General features: G+C 41.0%; 1 protein-coding gene across 9 annotated transcripts in view; it reads right to left on the reverse strand.

The window, feature by feature from the left end:
• Window positions 1-5,553, reverse strand: part of LOC125891424 (NLR family CARD domain-containing protein 3-like) — a 47,890-nt gene extending 42,337 nt beyond the window's left edge. For 6 of the 9 annotated variants that reach the window (XR_007449634.1, XM_049580714.1, XM_049580715.1 and 3 more), the window contains exons 1-5: window positions 5,467-5,553; window positions 4,476-4,734; window positions 3,807-3,911; window positions 355-459; window positions 74-178 (exon numbers count right to left, since the gene is read on the reverse strand). The gene's annotated coding sequence lies outside the window, so the exon portion shown is untranslated. Of the gene's footprint in view, window positions 1-73; window positions 179-354; window positions 460-3,806; window positions 3,937-4,475; window positions 4,735-5,466 lie in introns of all 9 variants that reach the window. The other 3 variants (XM_049580717.1, XM_049580719.1, XM_049580718.1) reach the window with 3 other exon arrangements.
• Window positions 5,554-16,009: the final 10,456 nt, after the last annotated feature.

Below are 16,009 nucleotides of genomic sequence, written 5' to 3' on the forward strand. Positions count from 1 at the left end.
CATTTGCAGTGTATTTTCTCCTTGTCTCTGAATCTCTCTTTATGAAAACACAAACATAACCAAAATGTCTTACCCCAGTTCTCCTTTACTGAGGCTGGGAGAATCACCCTTGGACCTGTCACTTCTCATGGAAACATCGCTGAGTGCAGGAGATACTGGTCTTTTTGGCTCAAGCAGTCTTTAATACAGATTACAGTTACACACTTAAACATTTATTAGATCTTTAACAACTGTATCTTTACATTACTATTGGGCTTCAAGTTGTAATTTACAGTATATGTCATTCTACGTCAGTCTCTCTTTTCAGTTATTTCATCAGTGTTAGACAACACCAACATAACCAAAATATCTTACCCCAGTTCTCCTTTACTGAAGCTGGGAGGTTCACCCTTGGACCAGTCACTTTTCATTGAAGCATTGCTGGATACTGGGGAAACTGGTCTCTTTTCCTCAAGCGGCCTTTAAAACACATTTAATATCTTTTTGCATTGCCAAACAATAAAACTTGTAATAAGTTCACAATATTTTTTAACTTCAAGATGACATTTGCAGTGTATTTTCTCCTTGTCTCTGAATCTCTCTTTATGAAAACACCAACACAGACTCAGGCGGCGTCCCTACAGACCTCCACTACCTTCCATCATTCTCGCCAATGTCCGCTCTTTGAGAAACAAAATGGACTTGCTACACGCTAAGTGCCTTATGGGCTCCTCTTTTAGGAGGCGTGTGTCCTTGCTCTGTGCGAGACATGGCTGGACGGCTCTTTCCCAGACAGTGAGGTTAGCCTTGATGGCTTCAGGATCATACGGGCCAACAGATCTGAACATTCGGGGAAAGTTAGGGGTGGGGGCATGTGTATGTTTGTCAACTCTTGCTGGTGTACTAACATCAAGATACACAGTACGATCTGCAACCCGGACCTGGAGTTGCTCACCCTGTCAGCCCGAGCTTTCTATCTCCCCAGTGAGTTCTCGACTGTTCTGTTTAGTTGTGTGTATGTTCCACCAAGCGCCAACGTGAAGGCAGCAGCCGAGCAAATAGCGCAAAACGCATACGCTATGCTTAGCATTTATCTACTTCCTGTTTACAAGCAGCAGCTGAAACAACACAGACAACTGACGCGCAGCACACCCCAGTGGACAGAGGACACCATTGCACATCTCCAAGGCTGCTTTGCATGTACCGACTGGGAAGTCTTTGAGGGAGAGCTGGAGGAGCAAACTTAAGTCATCACAAGCTACATCAAATTCTGTATAGATACCCTGATACCAGTAAAGACTATAAGAACTGATCCCAATTCAAAACCTTGGATCACTCCAAAAATCCAACACCTGTTGAAAAAGAAGAATGATGCCTTCAGACAACAGAACTCCACAGCACTTAAGATTATTAACCGGGACATTAAAAATGAGATAATCAAGGCTAAGTTAAATTATAAACTCAAACTGGAACAGGAATTTGCAAAATGAACACAAAACAGGCCTTTCAGGGAGTCAGAACTCTCACAGGACAAGCCACCAAGCAGACCACCTGCGCATCAAAACCCATAACCTTTGCTAACGACCTTAATCATTTTTATGCCAGATTTGACACATCTGATTTTTCAGCAGAGTGTGCCAGCCCCACCAGGAGTTGGACTACGAGACCCTCCTGACAGACCGGGATGTCCATCTCCAGCTCACCAAGTACAAACCAAACAAGGCTCCTGGGCTGGATGGCATTCCAGGTCGGGTTCTGGAATTAACCTCCGTCCTCCACTCCCTCTTCATCCGATCCCTCTGTACCTCCACAGTCTCAGGTATATGGAAAACATCAACCGTCATCCGTGTTCCAAAGAAGTCCCACCCATCAGAGCCAAATCACTACAGGCCTGTGTGTCTCACCTCCATCATAATGAAATGTTTTGAGAAATTAGTTCAAATTATCATCCTGCCATATGTTGTCTCCACTGCTAGACCCCCACCAGTTAGCATGCAAACAAAGGAGAGGTACAGACGATGCGGTGGCCACTCGCCTGCACTATCTGCTTCAACACCTGGACTCCCCCCGTAACTACGCCAGACTACTCCTCGTTGATTTGAGTTGTGCCTTTAATACAATACAACGCCAACAGATGATCCAGAAACTACAGTGCCTCCACGTTCCATCTCCACTAATACACTGGATCCACAGCTTCCTCTCCGGCAGACCCCAGGCAGTGAGGGTCGACCAGTCCCTGTCCTCCACCATCACGCTCAATACTGGTGCTCCGCAGGGGTGTGTGCTCTGCCCGTTCCTCTACACCCTCTACACGAATGACTGTCAGAGTCCTTCCCCCACCACACTTTATTTTAAATATGCAGATGACACGGCCATTCTTGCATTGCTGAACAATAACAACTCCTTCGCTGCCTACCAACATTCCATTTCCCATTTCAGCACATGGTGCGACAATAACTATCTCCCCCTCAACATCTCCAAAACCAAAGAACTGACTATCAGCCCTCCCAAAACCCTGGCCCCCCTCCCCAGTCTCTTCACCATCGGGGAGAAGGTGGAGGAGGTGGAGTCTTCCAAATATCTCGGCATCACACTGGACAATAATCTCAGCTTCAATCAACGCACCACGGACATTTATAAACACTGCCAACAGAGACTCACAGCTATACGCAAACTCTGACACCTGTCTGTTCAACCCCAACTCCTCCTTCTGTACTGCAGCACTGTTGAGCCGGTTCTGTTGTATGGTGCCATCTGCTTCTTCCCCATGCTCATGGTTGTTAATAGAAACAAACTCTTGAAAGTGACCAATCTGGCAAGCAAAATCATTGGCTTAACTACTCCTAACCTATCTGACAGTGTCACCTCATCTCTGACACGTAAAGCACTTAGAATCACACAGGACCCTGACCATCCACCATCCACTCCACCAATACTTCATTCCCCTCCCCTCCGGCCGTAGGCACAGGCTACCTCTGTGCAAAAAAGCCAAGTTCAATAAGAGTTTCATTCCTACATCTATACGTGCCCTAAATGTATGAATAGCATCTGTCTGACAATGTTCCAGCCTGTGGTGTGTTTGTATGTCTATGTAATTGTTAACGTCATGTAACCCCCATTTGTCTGTTGACTTTTTGCAGGAATAACAAAACAGGCACTTTGCAGGCTCCAGCTTCTTCAGAATGCTGCAGCTAGAGTGATAACCAGGACCAAAAAATACTGTATGAGCACATCACTCCCATCTTAATTTCTCTTCACTGGCTTCCCGTGAAGCAAAGAATTGATTTTAAGATTTTGCTTATTGTTTTTAAAGCTATGAATGGTGTAGCTCCACCTTATATCAAGGACATGCTGGCTGAGTACACACGCCAGATAGATTCCTGAGATCTGGAAGTAGAGGCCTTTTCACTATTCCAAGAATATATTCTAGATGAGCTCATGGTGCTTTTAGTAACTATGGTCCGATTCTTTGGAATTCCTTACCACAAGGCCACAGGTCTATTACATCAACATCCACTTTTAAACGCAGGTTAAAAACATATCTTTTTTCACAAGCTTTTACTTAGACGTGTGTGTGGTACAAACCAGCTGTACCATTATTTTTGTATTATTGTTAATATCATGTTTCTACTCTTGTACTATGCCATGTCATTGTTGTTATGTGTTTGTTTTTATATGTATGTTGTGTTTATTTTAAGCACATTGAGCTATGCTTGTCATATGAAATGTGCTATACAAATAAATTTGACTTGACTTGACTATGTCAGTCTCTCTTTTAAATTATTTTATCTGCGTATGAAAGCACCAACATAACCAGAATGTCTTACCCCAGTTCTCCTTTATTGAAGCTGGGAGGTTCACCCTTGGACCAGTCACTTTTCATGGAAGCATTGCTGGGTGCAGGAGATACTGGTCTTTTTGGCTCAAGCCATCTTTAACAAGGATTACAAATACAAACTTTAACACTGTCACATTCATCCCCTCTGTCCACATCTTCAGTCACATTCCCACATCAAGACCATTAACTGCCATGCCCTACCTGTCCACTAACTGTTACCACCTGTATCTGCCTGTTACCTACAGCCTAATTTGGTTTTCTTGATGCCTGGAAGTTTCGCTATAAATCACTGAAATGCCCTGGCTGTCTGCATTTGGGTCCTTCCCTTGCTGCCTCTCTCCCTTACTGCACCATAACAGAACGACCTGACCAGCCATGCAGCAGATGAGCAATTTAATGTGGTGGAATGAGCATGCAACAGCCAAGATATTATAAAGTGCAGTCTAGGCTTTTAGATAATGTGATTTCTTTCTCATGACACTGAAATCACTATACTTCCCTAGATAGGATGATATTTCGCAAAATACATTATTCAGTTATGGCAGATAGTAAAATGGCATTTTTGTGAGCGCTCCATTTCTGAAAATGATCAGGGCCAAACACTGTACAGGTGTACAAAGTTTCATGCTTTTAAGAAAGAAACAAAACATTTACTTACTTGCCAGTTGATGTGGCCTCAACCTGTTCCTGAGACATGTTGATTTTAGAGGCAGATTGATCTGTTTTCTGCTCTCCACTGAGGCTGAAGACAGTAGCTCTATCTTCTTCCTTTGTTACAGAATTGCATTATTTCCAGCTACTTGTCTTTCTTTAGCAGAGTTTCCCAGCTGTAGTCCCATATGGTTTTTAGATAGGTTAGGTTTTAAGGCAGTCTCCCCTCGCACTGACTCTTGTTCCATCAACCAGAGCAGAATTTCCTTCAAAAATATAAAAACTCATTCAGTTCTGACTTACAGATAACAGCAACACCACCACCTCTCAAGTTACTGCCGTAGGGCAAAGTCAGTGGTTAATGATTAATAACATCAACAATATGACTGTAAAATGTGGACATTCCCCTTGATATGCAAGTACACAGCAAATATGGTGTGATAATGATCACAATGAAATGCCGGACCCACAATACCGCAAAGTTTTTTAATTTTCATTTCTCTTTGTGAATAATACAGTAATTATTCTTCTTCTTTCTTCATAGAGAGTAATTTAGGCACATGACACCTGCCAAAACATCTAGCCCTTCCTACAGCTAAATTCAATGCTATGTACATGTAAATGATAGGCATGTGACTATAAATACAAGTACAAAAGAAATAAGCACCACAAAGGTAAACACAAAGGAATGTGAGCACATCCTCAGACATCATCAGGTAATTATCACTAATCCAAAATGTATAGATATGAATGAATGAATAATCTTTATTTTGGTTACATACACCTGGAAAAACAAATATTATTTCCCATAAATTTTCTCCCTGAATCCTCAGGCTTATTATTATGGGCAATTTGTATGCAAGCACGAGGCCATGTAGGCCATAAAGGCTGACAGCTTGTCCAATCTAAAGAAACAAGCAGGCCAATATGATAGCAAGATACCAGATTGTACACACATTAAAGTACACAATTAAGTACACAAGTTGCATCAGTCTTACCAGTGCAGGTGCAGTTAAAATCCTTCAGCTGCTTGTAATTCACACATTTGTTTTCCTCAGTGCAGGCTGCACTCTTGTAAAGGCAGGGCAGACAGCTACACCTTTACTTTCGTTTTCAGTCAGCAGTAAATGCCTCTCCCCCCTCAGAGCTACTGAGCTTACCTGATGATAATATACGGAAATAAGTCATTAATGCATATGAGATATACAGGGTTAGAAGCATGCAGCTTGTGCTTTATTTATTATTTTTTATTTCCTTATATGTGTCATTGTTTACACCCTGTGAAGTATTTTGTAACTTCTGTTTTAAGACTCCTTGACCAATCACAAGTTGTGTTACTGGGAGGTGACCATGCAGCTAAACCATGGGGGATAGCAATGTCACTCTGTTGGGCGGACAGATGGTTTACCACTGTACTCCAAACTGAAGTAACCACGAGATGATTTGTGGGTCTGAGTGAAATTTCAAGCCAACTACTGGATAAACTGACATGTAATTTTGACATTCATGGGCCCCCTCAGGATGGATTATGATAACCCTGGTCATCTTTTGACCTTTCTTCCAACACTAACATCACTAATTTGCCCAGTACTTTGGTTTAAAAGCAAATGCATGTAAAACTGATGACATTCCCATCAACCTCAGCTGTACTTCTTCTTTTGCTGTTTAGTGCTAATTAATACGCCAACATGCTTAAATAAATGGCGAACATGGTCAACATTAGGCTGCACCTACACCATGTTGTTAGCATGTTAGTATTGTCATTGTGGGCAGGTTAGCATGATGACGTTTACAAGTATAGCCTCACAGAGCCACTACTCCTTATGACTGTTAGGCCTCGTTTCCACTTACCTACGTGTATGAAGACAAGGCAACCCGAAGTCCATTGTGCCCGCGGAACTCCTCCCCTTCATAATATTTCTGTATTGAATTTGCCGCGAGTACATAAAAAAATCTAACTCTTGCAGTGAATTTCAAAGAGATAGTGTGTTACCTTTGCTATCTGGCTGGTTACTAGCTAACAGGCTATATCTTAAGGGGGATACTTATGCGGCAGACCCTCCGCCATAGCCCACGCACATCGCCTACACCGTTGTGAGCATTTATACTCATGCAGTGGTGTGTCCGTGTCACTCTGCAGTTACACCTCCAAGACACGAGTTGGCGGCGGGGTTTCTGTGAACTGTAGTCGATTCAAAACACACCCAAAACACACTTTAAACATGGCTTAATAGAGACAATTTCAAACACAAGTACACAAATCGGCTTCACTATAACTCACAGCATTCACAGACAAAGCATTTGTCTTTTACTGAACACGAATACAACATGCTAATGTTTTTAGCACAAGCCTATTGAATATTGCATTGCATAAATTAGCCTAGTGACAAGTGGAGATTTCCTCTACTCATATGAAACCAGGATAAATCCCTAAGCATAAATCCCCAAAGGATAAATCACACACAAGACATAAAATGCTATCGTATGGGGACTCTATTGTCTTCAAAATTTATAGTTTCTTATCTGTGAAATAAAAAAAAATAAAAGCTTTGTTTCCACTGAGGGAAATGGTTTCAGCTTACAAAAGTAGACAGGAGGTCTGCATTGCCACTACACATAATTATTTCTGGGGAGATGCACGTCAGGCTATGATGTAGGGTACGGCAAAGGCTCTACACCCACGCAGAGCCTACGGCATAGCTATGGCATTGATTTGATGCAGAAGTATAAATTCCGCCTTACAATTAATTTGCCAGTATTGATTGTCAACTTGTTTAGTTTCAACACATTGTGAATCTGAGTAATTTTATTCTGTTAAAATATGGTTATACATTATATATAGTCAGATTGTCATTATGACTCGGTCAGCCGGTCATACATCTTTTTAATTAAATATTTCACAAAATGTGCCACGTATCTGGCAGGTCCTGTTTTTGTCCTGGTCATTACTAATGGATGGCAAAAAATGGATAAAATTAGCCTCTCCCCCACAGCTACAGGTAGTTTGTATCAGGTTTCTATCCATGTGTAAAGAAATGCACTTCCTTGCATTGGACACTAGAGGCATCATCCGTGTATTTACGGGTCTACAGACACCAGTCTCTTTCTCTCCATCGTGTCTCCTGCCTTTTTCTTCTCAGACTAAATTTGATTTTTTTAAGGTTGCCACTTCTCTCAAATGTCACCTTTTAAAGAGCAGATTGCTTTGGAAGACATGCAGCAGTTCAGAAATCGAACTCTTCTGGTATTACCAGGAAAGGTGCATTATACTGTACGTGTGCAAGCACTACGATCCATAGTGTTTCCACATCAATAATACAGCCAAATACTTCCTGAAACCAGGTTGGTTTATTTTTGACTATGACATACTGACCTTGAAAGCTCTCTGGTACTCACTCTGTGCATTAATAATCTAATATGGCCCAACCAATGTTGTGGTAGTTTATGGGCTGCACATATTCACAGACGCATAAACACAAATCATGTACTTGCACATAAAGGGACACACACTTTTTACACAGTATTTTGGGATGAAAGCATTTGACTGTTCCGCTTCATCAATATCCAGTGATTTGATTGAACTGCCTCTGGGCCACACACAATATTTTAAAATATTTCTTACATATTTTTTAAATAAATAAAAAAATGAGAGTGAAGTGAAAGAAGCACACATACAAGTTCATGCAGAGAGATTTTAAAGGAGTTTCAGCACAGTAATAGTGACACTGTTCAGTTAAATGTAAGGTGCTTTATGCTTTATGAGGACCAGTTTGAGTTTCAGTGCCCAGACAGACCATAAAGCAGTTATTGATTGATGGTAAGGTAACACAGCACTGCAACCCAGTTGTGCCATCCACTTCTGAGTCCTGTCTCATGCAAACCATAGGTGGTGTATAATTCAACAGATCACTGATATTTAAAATTGGATGGTATGATACAGCTAAAAAGAAGTACTGGGGATAACATGATACAAAAGTGACGCGTTACAGTTATATTATGTTTTAGCAGTAATAAAATAATATAACGTATTATCAGCGGGATTTTGGGTAATATTATTCGATTTAAAGTGAAATAAACTGTATATTGTTTTCATTGTTCATTAATCCACACTGATCCACTTCCACCTGTGTGCTACCAGGAAAAAAAGGGTTGTTGTGTGTTGTCATGTCATTTTACACTACATTATAGGAGGGTGCTGGTGATCGGCCCATCTGGGTCATGCCTACTGTGCGTTATCATGTTCACTGTGTTTCCATTAATATACCTGCAACATCTAGGCTGTTTGAATGCAGCGGGGATAAAAAACTGGCCTGCGGTTTGTTTTTTCCTCATCCCAGTGATCAGCACTTCTGGGTGATGTTAGTATATATTGGATGTGTTTCCATTCACAGCCCCTATAACTGCAGAGCAACACCGTCCTGTCCTTATGCATAACTCTCTGTTTGTTGCTGCTGTAGCTGTCCAGCACACCGGGAACCAGCAGGTGTGTCTTTCAGCTCTTAATCGCACAACATTCTGTTTGTTGTGCTAGCCTAAATATTTGCTTATTGTGTTTCATATCAGAGGCCTTGACTGGCTTTGTTATATTATGACCGCACACAGAGAATAATATTGTAAAGTAAAGTAACTTATTACTTTCAGATGAAGGTAACTAATATATAATAACTAATAAATGAAGGTATTACTACATTTTGAGAGTAACTTGCCCAACACTGCTAAAAACGTATCCTCCTCCATTTTGGGCTCCCTGGTTTTCTCAGTTTCCTCAAAGATCAGCATCTTTAAAGCAGTTTGCAACTGGTCAAACTAACCTGCCAAAGATCCTCAAAACTGAACTGACCATGAAAGCAGCACAACATTTCCTCAAGATCCACAAGCAGTTCTAATGAGTTGATTTGGTTCATATTTTGTTTCTTCAAAAGGCTGTTTGAGGGTTAAGACTTGGTTTTGGTTTAAGGTTGCCATTATGTTCGGATCAAACTTAGGCTAAACGCTGGTAATGGGTGTGCAGTGATGGTTCAGGATGTGCATAGGGGCTAAGGGAATGGTGTCAGCAAAGGTCCTCACATGTATTGGCATACAAACATGGTTGTGTGTGTGTGTGTGTGTGTGTGTGTGTGTGTGTGTGTGTGTGTGTGTGTGTGTGTGTGTGTGTGTGTGTGTGTGTGTGTGTGTGAAGGGTGCAGTCTTAGTGATGATTCCTAGTGTCCTTTTCCTAAAGGTGGGATACATCCTGACTGACCCTAAAGTTAAGACCCATCCATTACAGGCACACACACACACACGTACACACACACACACACACACACACACACACACACACACACACACACGGCTGTAGGTGTCCAGACCTCAAGTTGAAGAGTGTTTTTGTGCATGTGTTTTGAGAGCCTGTGTGTGTTTATCAGAATAAAAGCATGGGGCAAGGAAGGTAAATAATTGAGAAGACTCCCCATAGAAATGCAGGAATTTCGAACCTCTTCAATCTCACTCTGTCATGCATCGGCAGCCACGAGGTCCACATACACACAATGCAAACATACAAAATGACAGACACACACGACCCTGCAGACCTGCACTTTGTTTTGTCCTACAGCGTGTATGTGTGGGCAGAGATTCACTGTGTGTGTGTGTGTGTGTGTGTGTGTGTGTGTGTGTGTGTGTGTGTGTGTGTGTGCGTGTGTGTGATTGCACTGCCTTTAACTTGTGCACACATGGTCAGCACCTGTTCACTGCTCCCCTCTATGTCTTTTTATTACCCATGCAGGTCATTGAACCTTGAACCCTTATTACCCATCCACCCTGACTCACCCCTTCCTGACTCCACCTCTCGCCTCATCTCATCTGCTAACTATCCTCAACCTTCTGCCTACCACCCATGTAAGAGTAACTTTGTTTTGCACTTCCATGATGTTGACTCACGAGTGAGACATTAAAAGAAGAATGTGATGCAGAGGAGGCTGTGATATATTGACTTTTAGTTCCTATAATTGGGTCAAGCTCCAAATGCTCACACATCCCATAATAACAAGAACAAGACAGTGATTACAGTATATATCCATCTACTGGAATCTGCAGGTGGAGACGGCACCTGCAGGTTGGTGGCAGAGGCTGTAGGCGGAGGTTTTCAGATGGCACGTCATTCTTCAGAACTTTGAGGCAGCAAAACATTGGAAAATTGCTGGTGGGGGTTGTTGTTTGAGCATTTCTCTTCAGCCGTCTGCTGTCTGCAGGTGGAGGCTCAGGTAGCAGATGGTTGTTGTACTTTAAAAGTAGAGTTTAAATATGAAAGGAGCAGTGATAGGCTATTGTTGTAGGGTAGAGCAGGACATTTAAGAGGCAATAGATGGACGTTTTGCTGCAGCTGTCTGCCAGAATCTACAGGTGGAGGTGGTAGCTGCAGATTGCTGGCAGAGGCTGTAGTTGGCAGGGTTAAAATCCAAAGATGACAGTGAGAGGCTTTTGGCATAGGGTGGGCCAGGACACTTCAGATCCTGCTTGTGGAGCATGGGACAACAATTGGGTGGTAGCCACTGCTGGTAGAGGATGGAGGCAGCAGATGGCTACAGCAGGTTGGAAGCAGAGATTGGATAAAAAGTCAAATGTCTGACCTGGTTGTCCCTGCAGCATGGGCACTGTCTGCCTCGGTCTCTCTCTAGCCTGCATGCAGACACTCTGCAGTAGTTGTGGTCTTGCAGGAAATAAGTACAGTAATGCAACACAGCACTGAATGATTCACATTTCATGTCATAATTTTCTGCAAGAAAAAAATTCAACATTACTCTTCATGAGCATGTGGGCCTGTTAGTCCTTTTCACACACAGTTCTTTTAATCCCTAAAATTTTCCCATTAAAGGGTCAGATTAACCTGCCAAGGGTGAAAATGTGCTGCTGGGTCCCTACTAACACTCGTTCCTCACACACTCTGTGCAGTATGCACAGTTTTCTGTGCTGAAATATTACTTGGCCTTAAATTTGCAGTGGCAACCCCAATAAATATTTTCATGGAATGTGCAACATGTAAGCAAAGACATGTAAATGATGACGATCTGAATATGTTAACACTGTGGCCTTCTCAAAGGGGAACTAATGTTTTTTTTCAACCTGGGCCCTATTTTCCGATCTACTTTTGTCTAAATGAGTGATAGGATGTTCAATATCTGACATTTCACCAGTACGAAGCTGGGGCTGCCTGCATATTAAATAATAGGGCACTGGGACAGCATCAAACAACGTGAAAAATACGTCCACTAATAGTGCATTTTTTTCCACACAGATCGGCTCGGATTGTTAGTATAATTATCCGACAACATAAAGGAGAAATGAACGTCTGTGTTTACCTTTAGCTGGATTCGGACATGTTCCTCTGCTCGTTGCTGCTCCCTTTCTCTCTTCGTCTGCTCTTTAGTTTCAATGAGCTCTGCGTCCATGTACTCTGTGTTCAAATAAATACGGACGGAATTATTTAATATAGCACACGCTCAGAGGCTGCAAGCAGGTCAGCCCTAGCTTTGTACTGGAGAAATGTCATATATTGAACATCCTATCACTCATTTAGACAAAAGCAGATCGGAAAATAGGGTCCAGGTTGGAAAAAACATTAGTTCCCCTTTAAAGACAGGACATCAAGGTCAGGTAATAAAGCAGGATCCAGCCTAAGGTCCTTATAATGTTAGTTAGTATTATGTTTCAGTGCTGCATGTTACTACAAAACAATCTATTAAAATACCACAAAGTTCACATATCTGCTGGGAAACACTAAGTTCATGTACTTCAGAGTTGCACTAATGGTTACACTTAAATTCATGTATGGTGTTATACATTATTTTATGAGATACATAACAAAGATTAAATTATGTTCATCAGCAAGCCAGTCATTTTGATTGTTTTTGCACATTTTATCATTATATTCATTTTTTTAAAAATAAATAGATGAATTGATCCAATACTGTTTTGCCTGCAATGAATAAACAATATTGTAAAGTAAATTTTGATTCCTACTTAATATATTTTGTGTACCATGTGACCCCCAAATAGGTGTAGGAAAGCAAATAAGAGGGAAAAAAGTAGGCTATTTTAATTTTAACAGCCATTGAATATATTCAGTTGTAAACACCACTGAACTCTTAGCACTGAAATATTTTACTTTGTAAACCATGTATCTGAATTTATTTGGTCTAAATGTACATCTTTTAAATTAAAATATGCAATTTCTTGATTTGCAATTTCAAAAGTGCTACTGCTCTGTCTGTCTCTGTGTCTGAACCTATTATCGTGACTGTGTACCGGGACACAGGACATTCATTGTTACTGTTAACTGGCAAAATGTGTCATCTTCAAAGACGCAAACCTGCCCACACAGACAGAGGTAACCGCAATCGTCTACAAAGAGAGGATTTGATACAGTAGATATATGTGTCCATGAGGGAAATCACGTCTCTATAATCCCCTTGATCTGTTTTCACTCTCTGCTCTCCTCTTTCACTATGTCTTTATTTCTTTTTCCATCTCTGTGACTTCCTCCTCTGCCCATCTTCCTTTATTTTCTTCATTCTTTTGTCAGATTCTCCTTCCTGTGGGTAAAGTTTGGTTAATGAGTTGGTTGGGGGTCACAGCCTGTGGCACAAAGAAACATAAAATGCACACATATGTATGAATGCAGCTCCCTGCTGACTGACACATGGGATGCTAAATCACAAATGCACACACACATACAAAGGCCAAAATCTTCCAGTAGACGAGCTCTGCTCAGCAGAGTGTGACAAAAACACCAAAAACTCAAGCTCATACACTTACTGAATCTTTAAAAACATCAATCATCATATCACATATACCTGAGAGGGTTGATTGCCCACATTCATTTACCTTTGGTGGAATCAAACCACACAGGTAATTTCAGTTTTATTTGACGAGACAGGCGACTCATTTCTTAGGTCTCTGCCTTTATCTCATTACAGTGGGATTGGTATCGGGATTTGGGGATTGGGATTGATTTTATTAGATCAATAGTATGTAGAGGAATGATGTCCTGGTTCTTAACTATCAGCGATGTTTTGGGGATGGTTTCTTTTTTCTAAAAAAGTAGATCCAATGGAAACTGTTGAAACTGGCATATTGTTAATAAAAAGAGTCTGACACAGCACACATTGTTTTATTTGAGTTTTGTTCTTAAGACAACATCAGAAAAATATGTGGTTATTTAGAGTTTATAAACAGGCATTGATTTCCCAAGGATGCTAATGAAAAAACTGAGCTCAGCAAATGTCATAGCCAACTGCAGATGAAGCTCAGGTAAAGAGACAGCAGATACAGATTGTCAGATATACACTCAGACTGAGATGCCTGAACAGGAACTCATTGCAGAAATAGTGACAGAGAGAGAGACGGTTTTGGCATCAACATCTCTTCTGACTGACTGACCAACTGAGTCAGTCTGTAGAGAGGCAAAAATAGACATTTACACAGGTGCTGTATTTGAAAATAAAAAATGAGATACTTGTACTTTACTTGACTCTTTACTTTTCGTGCCACTTCACACATCTTACTCTACTACATCTATCTGATAGCTTAAGACTGCAGATTTTATATTTAGTAGGGCTGCCAAAATAATCTGTTATTTTCAGTTAATTAATCACAGAAAAAATAACCCATGAAAATATTAACACTGATTAATCGTTCCATGGCGCCATTTGACCCTGTACATCATTGAAGGCCACAGTAGCTTTGTCATGATAGAAGCAGACGAGGCGATGCTGCTTGGCCCTGTGAATGGAACACAAAAATCACCCAGAGGGAACTGTTATATATATGATAGAAGCACTATTCTCTGCAATTTCTGTAGTAAGGAATGTACATATATCATTGGAGTACTTAAAGCCTGAAATATCACCTCAACACAAAGCATTTCGCAGCAAACCCAGGGGTCCGAGCTAGCACAGCCTCTGATGCTAGTCTACCAGTGACCAACTGACTAACTGCCTTGCAAAAAGGATTGCGATGGATTGCAGGCCGATATCAGTGGTAGAGGACAGGGGGACAATTGTGTCCAAAATCCAGCAGCTTTACAACGACACATTTGCCAAAATTCATTTGAATTGAATTTTTTTTAAATACTTCACAGCAAAAATTGATGTATGTGATTATTTTAGATTCATTAATCACAAAGCATTTAATTAATTTATTTCTTTTTTTTTTTTAATTGCTTGACAACCCTAATTTTAAGGTGATTTTGTACAATTCACTGGTCAAAAACAAGCACTGACAGCATGATTTTAATATTTTGTGTACTTTTTTTCCTGATTATACCTTCATACTTTTACAGTATCTATGTAACAATCTCAATGCAGGCCTTTTAATTGTAACACAGAAAATATGCCATATATGATATGGTGCATCTTACAATTGCGTACAAAGAAAAGGATCTGAATACTCCACCACTGAAAAACAGTAACTGTCAAATTTACACTCTTAACATTTGACAGTTAATTTATCTACAACATTTCAACTTTACTTTTAAATCTCGATCTCTTACCAGATTATGTCCTACACATCTGCTGCTTAAAAAAAAGTAACTTTATTAATAAAATGAGCAAACATGAGTTTCAGATCATCTGCTGAACAAACTAACTGGACAGTTTCACAGCCACGATGCTGACAGCACTGAGCTTATCAGAGAGCTCAACTCCATGTTGTGCTGTGAAATATGGTATTTTTCTGCTCTTGCCCTGACTCTGAGGTGAGAGAGGGGTTTAAAGGATTAAGAATGATGAATGACCATGGATTTAAGAGGGGAAGACTCAACTTTAGCCAGACTTGTTTTTATCGTGTTTGAACTGTTCAGTCCAGATTGATCAGCGTGAGGTGCAGCCCACACTCACCAGAGAGGAAACGAGTGAGTGATTTGTTTTCATTGATGTGTACAGGTTTCTAGAAATCACACGTGAGTAACTGGGAATGAAGCATTTCCAAAAATTTAGCAAGCATACAAACATGATTTAAATTTGAGTTTTACGCAGCTATCAAAGTAATACACTTCAACTGGCAAGCAGCAACATGAATGAAAAAACAGTGCATCTTAAGATCTTAAGATTAAGAAAAGTGTGTGTGTGTGTGTGTGTGTGTGTGTGTGTGTGTGTGTGTGTGTGTGTGTGTGTGTGTGTGTGTGTGTGTGTGAGAGAGAAATTTTGGAGGCTGCAGTTTGGGATAAATTGCCAGAGTGTGTGAGAGAGACAGGTGAGCGGGCAGAATGAGGCCAGTCAGACTGTGGGTGACTGACAAGATAAGTTTATTTTAGCCAGGAGGTCTATCACATGATATCTCTGCTTCCATCACTCACTCTCTCGATCTCTCTTCCTCTCCGTCAGGCCTTTCTACCTTTTTTTTTATCTTATGCCATTCATGTCTGTATCTGTTTTTTTTCCTCCTCATGCTTGTTAATAATCCTGTTCTTGTCTGCCTTTCATCGCCAGTTAGCAACACCCACCCCTCCAGCAGTGACGGATGACCTGGGGGCCACGGGAGTGATAGGCCTGCTGTTATCTT

This window comes from Epinephelus fuscoguttatus, linkage group LG7 (genome assembly GCF_011397635.1).
Source record: "Epinephelus fuscoguttatus linkage group LG7, E.fuscoguttatus.final_Chr_v1".
NCBI lineage: Eukaryota > Metazoa > Chordata > Actinopteri > Perciformes > Serranidae > Epinephelus > Epinephelus fuscoguttatus.